The sequence below is a fragment of the Jaculus jaculus genome, chromosome 9, assembly GCF_020740685.1.
Source record: "Jaculus jaculus isolate mJacJac1 chromosome 9, mJacJac1.mat.Y.cur, whole genome shotgun sequence".
NCBI classification, from domain to species: domain Eukaryota; kingdom Metazoa; phylum Chordata; class Mammalia; order Rodentia; family Dipodidae; genus Jaculus; species Jaculus jaculus.
In genome coordinates this window covers 113854922-113865464 of record NC_059110.1, presented here as the reverse complement: position 1 = coordinate 113865464, position 10543 = coordinate 113854922, and the positions used below count along the sequence as shown (strand labels likewise).

General features: G+C 41.8%; 1 non-coding gene across 1 annotated transcript; it reads right to left on the bottom strand.

Annotated features, from left to right (window-relative positions):
- Positions 1 to 10082: 10082 nt before the first annotated feature.
- LOC123463858 lies at positions 10083 to 10219 on the bottom strand. Its single transcript, XR_006639229.1, has one exon. It is a non-coding gene; the product is annotated as a small nucleolar RNA SNORA2/SNORA34 family (small nucleolar RNA).
- Between the last annotated feature and the right edge of the window lie 324 nt (positions 10220 to 10543).

Sequence of the window (10543 nt, the reverse complement as noted above, 5' to 3'; positions counted from 1 at the left end):
TTTGCAGTGGTTGGAGGTTCTCTGTCTGTCTCTCTGTCTTGCAAATAAATAAAAATAAAAATAATATTGTTTGTTTTTAATTTTAATTTTTTTGAGGTAGGGTTTCTCTCTAGCACAGGATGACCTGGAATTCACTGTGTAGTCCAGGGTGGCCTTGAACTCACTGCGATCCTCCTACCTCTGCCTCCCAAGTGCTGGGATTAAAGATATGCTACACCACACCTGGCTAAAGATATTGTTAAGAAGTTTGTTGAAGCCAGGCGTGGTGGCACACGCCTTTAATCCCAGTACTTGGGAGGCAGAGGTAGGGGGATAACTGTGAGTTCAAGGCCACCCTGAGACTGCAGAGTGAACTCCAGGTCAACCTGAGCAACAGTGAGACCCTACCTTGAAAAACCAAAACATAGCCAGGTTGGTGGCACACGCCTTTAATCCCAGCCCTTGGGAGGCAGAGGCAGGAGGAGTGTGTGTGTGTGATTTATTTATTTCATTTCTTTGCTTTTCTTTTTTCTGTTTTTTCGAGGTAGGGTCTTGCTGTAGCCCAGCCTGACTGGGAATTCACTGTAGTTTCAGGGTGGCCTTGAACTCATGGCAATCCTCCTACCTCTGCTTCCTGAGTGCTGGGATTAAAGGCATGAGCCACCACATCCGGCTTTGTTTATTCCAAATTTTCTTTTTTATTAACAACTTCCAAGATTATAAAAAATATCCCATGGTAATTCCCTACCCCCCACTTTCCCCTTTGAAACTCCATTCTTTATGATATCCCCTCCCCCTCTCAATCAGTCTCTCTTTTATTTTGATATCATGATCTTTTCCTCCTATTATGATGGTAGGTAGTGTCAGGTACTGTGAGGTCATGGATATCCAGGCCATTTTGTGCCTGGGGGAGCATGTTGTAAGGGGTCCTACCCTTCCTTTGGCTCTTACATTCTTTCTGCCACCTCTTCCACAATACACCCTGAGCCTTGGAAAGTGTGATAGAGATATTTTAGTACTGAGCATTCCTATCAGTTCTTTCCAGCACCATGATACCTTCTGAGTCATCCCAAGGTCACTGCCCTCTGAAAATAGAAGGTTCTGTACCAAAAGTGAGACTAGAATTAATATAAGGGTATGAGCATGAAGCGAGGTGCTTACTGGGCAGTTTGATAAGCATAGTATATACATTTAGCCAGACAGCCCCAGACGTTACACACTGAGGGCTCATGACTACCCTGGTTTTAAGTTTTCAGTATCAGGCATGTATTACCTTCCATGGAGTAGGGCTCCAGTTCAATTAGAGGGCAGTTGGTTTCCACCATGACAAACATGTCACTATTGCACCTGTTGGCTCATTTGGCCTGGCTGGCCAAATATAAGGCTTGCAGTGTCCACTGTTGAGTATCTTCACTGGTGATTTCTCTCTCCCCCATTGAACTGCATGCAGAATGGCTTCCTCTAGCTTCTGTCAGCTGGTCTACATGGAGGAGGTTATCAGCTCAGTTCCAGCAGGATTTCTCAGTGGCCTTGCAGCCCAAGTATGTGGAGTCTTCAGCAATAGGGTCTATTCCTGGTGGGAAACCAAGGGCCTATAATGTCTTGGGGGCACCAGGGACCTCCCTGGCCAACAACTCACTGGAAGGTATCCTATCCCTGGCACTGAATATTTTCTAGCAACAATCCTGAGTGTTCCATTGTCCAAAAAAGTGGTTTCCATATGATTTATTTTCATCCTCTTAGATTTTGAATAGCCCTCCCTCCACCTTTCCTTTATTCAGTCTCTTCCCCTAATCTCACTTTGGGCCTTTCACCCCCATTAATCTATTTTTCTACATATATATATATATATATATATATATATATATATATATATATATATATATATATATACAATACCATCCTATTAAGTGCCCCTCCCTTCCTTTTTGTTCCCTTTATATTTCTTTTCTAGCTTACTGGCCTCTGCTACTGAGTTTTCTTCCTACTCACATAGAAGTCCAATCATCTGTAGCTAGAATCCACATAAGAGAGAGAACATGTGATGCTTGGCTTTCTGGGCCTGGGTTACCTCACTTAGTGTAATCTTTTCCAGATCCATCCATTTTCCTGCACATTTCATAACTTCATTTTTCTTTACTGCTGAGTAGAACTCCATTGTATAAATGTGCCACATCTTCAAAAAAATTATCCTCTCATCAGTTGAGGGACATTTAGGCTGGTTCCATTCCCCAGCTATTGTGAATTGAGCAGCAATAAACATGGTTGAGCAAGTATCTCTAAGGTAATGAGATGAGTACTTAGGATATATGCCTAGGAGTGCTATAGCTGGGTATTTGGTAGATAAATTTTTAGCTGTCTTAGGAACCTCCACATTGATTTCCACAATGGCTGGACCCGATTGCATTCCCACCAACATCCTTGCTATCATTTGTTTTCAGATGGTAGCCAGTCTGACAGGAGTGAGATGGAATCTCAACATAGTTTTAATCTGCATTTCCATGATGACTAGAGATGTAGAACATTTTTTAAGATGCTTATATGCCATCCATATTTCTTCTTTTGAGAACTCTTTATTTAGTTCCATAACCCATTTGTTAATTGGCTTGTTTGATTTCTTATTATTTATTTTTTTGAGTTCTTTGTGTATCCTAGCTGTTAATCCTCTATCAGATATATAGCTGGCAAAGATTTTCTCCCATTCTGTAGGTTGCCTCTTTGCTTTATTCACAATGTCCTTTGCCATACAAAATCTTCGTAATTTAATGAGGTACCAGTGGTTAATCTTTGGTTTTATTGCCTGAGCAATTGGTGTTATATTCAGAAAGTCTTTGCCAAGACCAATTTGTTGAAGGGTTTCCCCTACTTTTTCCTCTAGCAGTTTCAGAGTTTCAGGTCTGATGTTAAGGTCTTTAATCCATTTGGACTTAATTCTTATGCATGGAGAGAGAGAGAAGATCTATTTTCATCCGTCTACAGATACATATCCAGTTTTCCCACCACCATTTGCTGAAGAGGCTGTCTTTTCTCCAATGAGTATTTTTGGCATTTTTATTGAATATCAGGTGGGTATAGCTACCCGGACTTACATCTGGGTCCTCTATTCTGTTCCATTGATCTACATGTCTGCTTTTCTGCCAGTACCATGCTGTTTTTGTTGCTATGGCTCTGTAGTATAGATTAAAATCAGGTATGGTGATACCACCAGCCTTATTTTTGTTGCTCAGCGTGGTTTTAGATATTCGAGATTTTTTGTGATTCCAAATGAGTTTTTGGATTGTTTTTATTCTATTTCCATGAAGAATGCCATTGGAATTTTGTTGGGGATTGCATTAAATGTGTAGATTGCTTTTGATAAGATTGCCATTTTCACAATATTGATTCTTCCAATCCAGGAACAAGGGTTGTTTTTCCATTTCCTAGTGTCTTTTACAATTTCTCACTTGAGTGTTTTAAAGTTTTCATTGTAGAGATCTTTTACATCCTTGGTTAGGTTTATTCCAAGGCACTTTATTTATTTATTTATTTTTGATGCAATTGTGAATGGGAGTGATTCTCTGATTTCATCCTCTGTGTGTTTGTTGTTAGCATATAGGAAGGCTACTGATTTATGTGTATTTATTTTGTATCCTGCTACATGGATATAGGAGTTTATCAGCTCTAACAGTTTTCTGGTAGAGTCTTTAGTGTCCTTTATGTACAGAATTATGTCATCTGCAAATAATGATAACTTGATTTCTTCCTTTCCAATTTGTATCCCTTTTATGTGTGTCTCTTGCCTTATTGCTATGGCTAAGACTTCCAAAACTATATTAAATAAAAGTGGGCTTCTCTCTCGCCATGCACAAGAATTAACCTGAAACTCTGAAACTGCTAGAGGAAAAAGTAGGGGAAACCCTTCAACATATTGGTCTTGGCAAAGACTTTCTGAATACAACCCCAATTGCTCAGGTAATAAAACTACAGATCAATCACTGGGACCTCATGAAATTACAAAGATTTTGCTCTGCAAAGGACACAGTGAAAAAAGCAAAGAGGCAACCTACAGAATGGGAAAAAATCTTCGCCAGCTATATATCTGATAGAGGATTAATATCTAGGATATAGAAAGAACTCAAAAAGTTAAATAATAAGGAATCAAACAAGCCAATCAAAAAATGGGCTATGGAGCTAAATAGAGCATTCTCAAAGGAAGAAATACGAATGGCATATAAGCATCTAAAAAAATGTTCCACGTCACTAGCCATCAGGGAAATGCAGATTAAAACTACATTGAGATTCCATCTCACTCCTGTCAGATTGGCCACCATCGTGAAAACAAATGATCATAAATGTTGGCGGGGATGTGGAAAAACAGGAACCCTTCTACACTGCTGGTGGGAATGCAATCTGGTCCAGCCATTGTGGAAATCAGTGTGGAGGTTCCTAAAACAGCTAAAGATTGATTTACCATATGACCCAGCTATAGCACTCCTAGGCATATATCCAAAGGACTCATCTCATCTCCTTAGAAATAGGTGCTCAACCATGTTTATTGCTGCTCAATTTATAATAGCTGGGAAATGGAACCAGCCTAAATGACCCTCAACTGATGAATGGATAATGAAGATGTGGCACATTTATACAATGGAGTTCTACTCAGCAGTAAAGAAAAATGAAGTTATGAAATTTGCAGAAAAATGGATGGACCTGGAAGAGATTATACTAAGTGAGGTAACCCAGGCACAGAAAGCCAAGCGCCACATGTTCTCTCTCATATGTGGATCCTAGCTACAGATGATTGGGCTTCTGCGTGGGAATGAAAATACTTAGTAGCAGAGGCCAGTGAGTTAAAAGGGAGACATAAAGGGAAGAGAAAGGAAGGGAAGAGGGTACTTAATAGGTTGATAATGTATATATGTAAGTACAATGATTGTTATGGGGACGTAATATGATGGAGAATGGAATTTCAAAGGGGAAAGTGTGGGGGGTGGGGAGGGAGGGAATTACCATGGGATTTTTAAAATAAAAATGCTAATAAAAACTTAAAAAAAAAAGTGGGGACAGTGGACACCCTTGTCTTGTTCCTGATTTTAGTGGAAAAGCTTCCAGTTTTTCCTCATTTAGTAATATGTTGGCTGTAGGCTTGTCATGAATAGCCTTTAATATGTTGAGATATGTTCCTTCTATTCCCAGTCTCTGTAGGACTTTTATCATGAAGGGATGTTGGAATTTGTCCAATGCTTTCTCTGCATCTAATGAGATAATCATGTGATTTTTGTCCTCAGTCCATTTAGATAATGTAGTACATTTATCAATTTGCATATGTTGAACCATCCTTGCATCTCTGGGATAAAACCTACTTGGTCGGGATGAATGATGTTTCTGATATATTCTTGTATTCTGTTTGCCAATATTTAGCTAAGAATTTTTTTTTAATATTTTTTGTTCATTTTTTATTTATATATTTGAGAGCAATAGACACAGAGAAAAAGACAGATAGAGGGAGAGAGAGAGAATGGGCACGCCAGGGCTTCCAGCCACTGCAAACAAACTCCAGACGCATGCACCCCCTTGTGCATCTGGCTAATGTGGGACCTGGGGAACTGAGCCTTGAACCGGGGTCCTTAGACTTCACAGGCAAGCGCTTAACTGCTAAGCCATCTCTCCAGCCCTATTTAGCTGGGAATTTTGCAACTATGTTCATGAGGGAGATTGGTCTGTAATTTTCTTTCTATTTTTTTTTTTTTGTTCTATCTTTGCCTGGTTTTGGTATCAGGGTGATGCTGGCATTGTAGAAGGAGTTTGGTAGGTTTCTTTCTTTTTCTATTTTATGGAAAAGCTTAAGAAGCATTGGTATTAGTTCTTCTCCGAAGTTCTGGTGAAATTCACCAGTGGATCCAAATCTGGCTTTTTTTTGTCTTTTTTTGATGTAGGGTCTCCCTCTAGCCCAGGCTGACCTGGAACTCACAATGACCCACCTACGTCAATCTTGCAAGTGCTGGGATTAAAGGTGTGTTCCACTATGCCCAGTGATAGATAGATCTATCTATCTATCTATCTATCTATCTATCTATCTATCTATCTATCTATCTATTTTTAAAATTTTACTTATTTATTTGAGAGAAAGAGGGAGAGAGAGAATGGGTGAGTCAGGGCCTGTAGCCACTGCAAATGAACCCCAGACACACGTGCCACCATGTGCATCTGGCTTTATGTGTGCCACCACAGCTGGTTTAATGTGGGTATTGGGGAATCTAACCCAGGTTGTTAGGTTTTGGTAGCAAGTACCTTAACCCTCGATCAATCTTTCCAGCCCTTTGTTTTAATTTTTTTTTTTTTTTTTTGCTTTTTGAGGTAGGATCTCACTCTAGTCCAGGTTGACCTGGAATTCACTATGTAGTCTTAGGGTGGCCTTGGATTCACTACGATTCTCCTACCTCTGTCTCCCATATGCTGGGATTAAATGTGCGTACCACCCAGCTAATTTTTTGAGATGGACTCTCATGTAGCTCAAACTGGCCTTGATTCCTCCCTAATATTCTGATCTCTAATTCCTAAGGGCTGGGAGTATGAGCCTGAGTCACCAAACAAGGGTTCTAAACAATCTTTTTATTTTAAAAATATTTTATTTATTTATTTATTTATTTATTTGAGAGAGAGAGAGAGAGAGAGAGAGAGAGAGAGAGAGAGAATGGGCCTTCCGCCACTGCAAATGAACTTCAGATCCATGCGCCACCTTGTGCATCTGGCTTATGTGGGGGATCTGGAGAATTGAACCTGGGTCCTTAGGCTTTGCAGGCAAGCACCTTGACTGCTAAGCCATCTCTCCAGCCCCTGTATTTTACTTTTTGAGGCAGTGTCTCATTCTAGCCTAGGCTGACCTTGAACTCACTCTTTAATTCCAGACTGGCCTCAAACTCACAGGATCCTCTTACCTCTGCCTCCTAAATGCTGGGATTAAAGGTGTGTGTCAGTGGGCTTGGCTAAATAATCTTTTCTTTTTTTCCAAGATAGGGTTTCACTCTAGTCCAGACTGATCTGGAATCCACTATGTAGTCTCAGGGTGGCCTTGAACTCATGGTGATCCTCTGCCTCCCAAGTGCTGGGATTAAAGGTGTGCGCCACCATACCCAGCTTAAACCCTTCTCTCTCTTTTTGCAATTTCAATTTTATTTTAGAGAGAATGAGTGAGAGAAAGAGAGAGAGAGACAGAGAGAGAGAGAGGATTGGTGGGCCTCAGCCCCTGCAATTGGACTCCAGGCCTTGTGCCACCTGGTTGGCATGTGCGACCTAGTGCCTGCCTTATCTTTGTGCCTCTGGCTTATGTGGGATCTGGAGAGTAGAACCTGGGTCCTTAGGCTTTGTAGGCAAGCTCCTTACCTACTAAGCCATCTCTCCAGTCTCTAGTCTCTCTTTTTTTTTTTAAAAAATTATTTATTTACTTATTACTTTTGAGAAAAAGAGAGAAGAACAGACAGAGGATGGGCCTCCAGCCACTGCAAATGAACTCCATGCATGACACCTTGTGATTTGGCTTTACGTGGGTACTGGGGAATCAAACCTAGGTCCTTAGGCTATATAGGCAAGTGTCTTAACCACTGAGCAAACTTTCTAGCCCATACTTTTTTTAAAAAAATTTTTTGTTTATTATTTTTATTTATTTATTTGAGAGTGACAGACAGAGAAAGAGGCAGGTAGAGAGAGAGAGAGAGAGAGAGAGAGAGAGAGGGAGGGAGGGAGGGAGAGAATGGGTGCACCAGGGCCTCCAGTCACTGCAGACAAACTCCAGATGCATGCGCCCCCTTATGCATCTGGCTAACGTGGGTCCTGGGGAGTTGAGCCTTGAACTGGGGTCCTTAGGCTTCACAGGCAAGTGCTTAACCACTAAGCTATCTCTCCAGCCAGTTTTTTATTTCTTAAAAAATATTTTATTTATTGGGGAAAGAGGGAGGAATATAGAGAGAATGGACATGTTAGGGCCTCTAACCACTGCAAATGAACTCCAAATGGAAACACCATATTGTGCATTTGGCTTATGTGGGAACTGGGGAATTGAACCTGGTTCCTTAGGCTTTGCAGGCAAGAGCCTTACCCATGTCTCCATGTCTTTTTTTTTTTTTTTTTTTTTTTTTTTTTTTTTTTGAGGTAAGGTCTCACTCTGTAGATCAGGCTGGCCTCAAACTCACAGTATTCCCCTGACTCTGTCTGGCCACATAGTCTTTTAAAAAATATTTTGCTTATTTATTTGTATGGAGAGAGAGAGAGAGAGACAGAGAGAGAGAGGGAGCATATGCTGCAGATTAACTCCAGAGGCATTTTCATGTATCTTGCACTGGGGATTCAAACCCAGGACATCTGCCCAACCTGAGGTATAGTCTTTTGTAACCCATGGTAACCTCAAACTCACCATGTAGTGAGATTGGCTTTGCACTCCCCTTTCCTCTATCTCTCTAGTGCTGGGATTACATGTATGTGTCACCACACCCAGCCTCTGTTTTGTTATTTATTGTGCTTTTTTTTTTTTTTTAGTTATTTAGTGTGATTCTTTTTGTTTGTTTGCTTACTTGTTCCGTGGACTAGCTATATAATTTGCTAGACACAATATTAAACTGAAGACATGAGGCCTTTCATTCAAAGTGGTTAAAAGTTTCAAGACAGGGCTGGGAGAGATGGCTCAGCAGTTAATGCGCTTGTCTACAAAACCTAAGGATCCGAGTTCAGTTCCCCAGTACCCACAAAATGCCAGATGCACAAGGCGGTGCATGCCTCTGGGGTTTGTTTGCAGTGGCTGGAGATTCTGGCATGCCCACTGTCTCTTTCTCTCTCTGCCTCATTCTCTCTCAAATAAGTAAATAAAATATTTTAAAGAAAACTTTCAAGAGAGCGACAGCAGAGCATTAAGCCAAGCATCATCTGAATGTGGTGTAACTTACACAGGTCACGTGCGCCTTGAATCTCGCCTGCTTCTTCCCTCACTTGTCTCCTCTGTCAGGCTGTATGTTTACAGGGTGCGAGCTGGTCTGTTCTGTATTCAAGAACGCCGGTGGAATATGGTCATCTATTGCAGATGCTCAGATATTGGGAATGGCCAATCCCTGGCTCTGGGCTGTGACCTCTGCAACTCTCAAAAAGAGCCTTGGAGCATGGGCTGGAGAGATGGCCCAGGGGTTAAAGGCACTTGCCTGCAAAGCCTGATCACCTGGGTTCAATTTCCCAGTACCCACATAAAGTCAGATGCACAAAGTGGCACATGCATCTGGAGTTTGTTTGCAGTTGCAAGAGGCCCTGGTGTGCCTTTTCTCTCCCCCCACCAGCCCTCCTCTGGGCCCCCCTGCTTTAAAAAACAAAGTGGTGGCACATGCCTTTAATCCCAGCACTCAGGAGACCAAGGTAAGAGGATCACTGTGAGTTTAAGGCCACCTGAGACTACAGAGCAAATTCAGGTCAGCTTAGGTTAGAGTGAGACCCTACCTCGGCGGGGGGGCATGGGGGGGAAGGTTGGGGCTGGAGAGATGACCCAGTGGTTAAGGCACTTGCCTGAAAAGCTTAATGACCCAAGTTTGATTCTTCAGTATCCATGTAAAGCCAGATGCACAAAGTGGCACATTGCATCTGGAGTTCTTTTGCAGCGGCTGAAGGCCCTGGTGCACCTATTCTCTCTATCTCTTTCTTCTCACTGTTTGCAAATAAATATTAAAAAAAAAAAAAAAAAAGAGTCTAGGAACAGAGGGATGAGAAAACTTCTCATCTGGAGGTCTGACTAGGTTCCAGAAAGAGCTCCTGGACCTGGCCTGGTGCAGGGCAGGAAGAGTGGCTGTCACTAAGCCATTTTGCTCAGGTCTTCTTGTAGTCGCCTGGCCAGCTGGAGCTGGTGTGTATGCCTGGTGTGGTGGCAGACCTGACCTCAGTGCAGGTAAACAGTGACTCAAACACACACTTTGCCCCAGGTGGGGTGCAAGTGAGAGGGCATGTGACGGGGGTGCTGAAAACACCGACTCCACGTGCGCCTGCACATGCTCCACGGATCACGGAAAACAGGATCAATCTTGCCAACCCTGCCTTCATTTTTTAAAAACTTAAAAAAAATAATTTTATTTCTTATTTATTTTATTTTTCAAGCCAGATGTTTCTTTCTAATGAATTGACCATTGCATTTCCAAATTTCTGAAATGGCCAACAGACCATAGAAAGACATTTCTTTAGGCTCCTGCTTGAAACCAACAGCTTCAGCCAACTTCTGGCCTTGATTCAGGGCCAATTATTATTATTTTTTTTAGGTATTTTATTTTTATTTATTTGAGAACAACAGCTAGAGAGAGAAAGGCAGAGAGAGAGAGAGAGAATGGGTGCACCAGAGCCTCCAGCCACTGCAAACGAACTCTAGATGCATGCGCCCTCTTGTGCATCTGGCTAACGTGGGTCCTGGGGAATCGAGTCTTGAACCGGGGTCCTTAGGCTTTCACAGGCAAGTGCTTAACCGCTAAGCCATCTCTCCAGCCCTTATAATTTTATTTTATTTTATTTTTTTGGTTTTTTGAGGTAGGGTCTCACTCTAGCCCAGGCTGACCTGGAATTCACTATG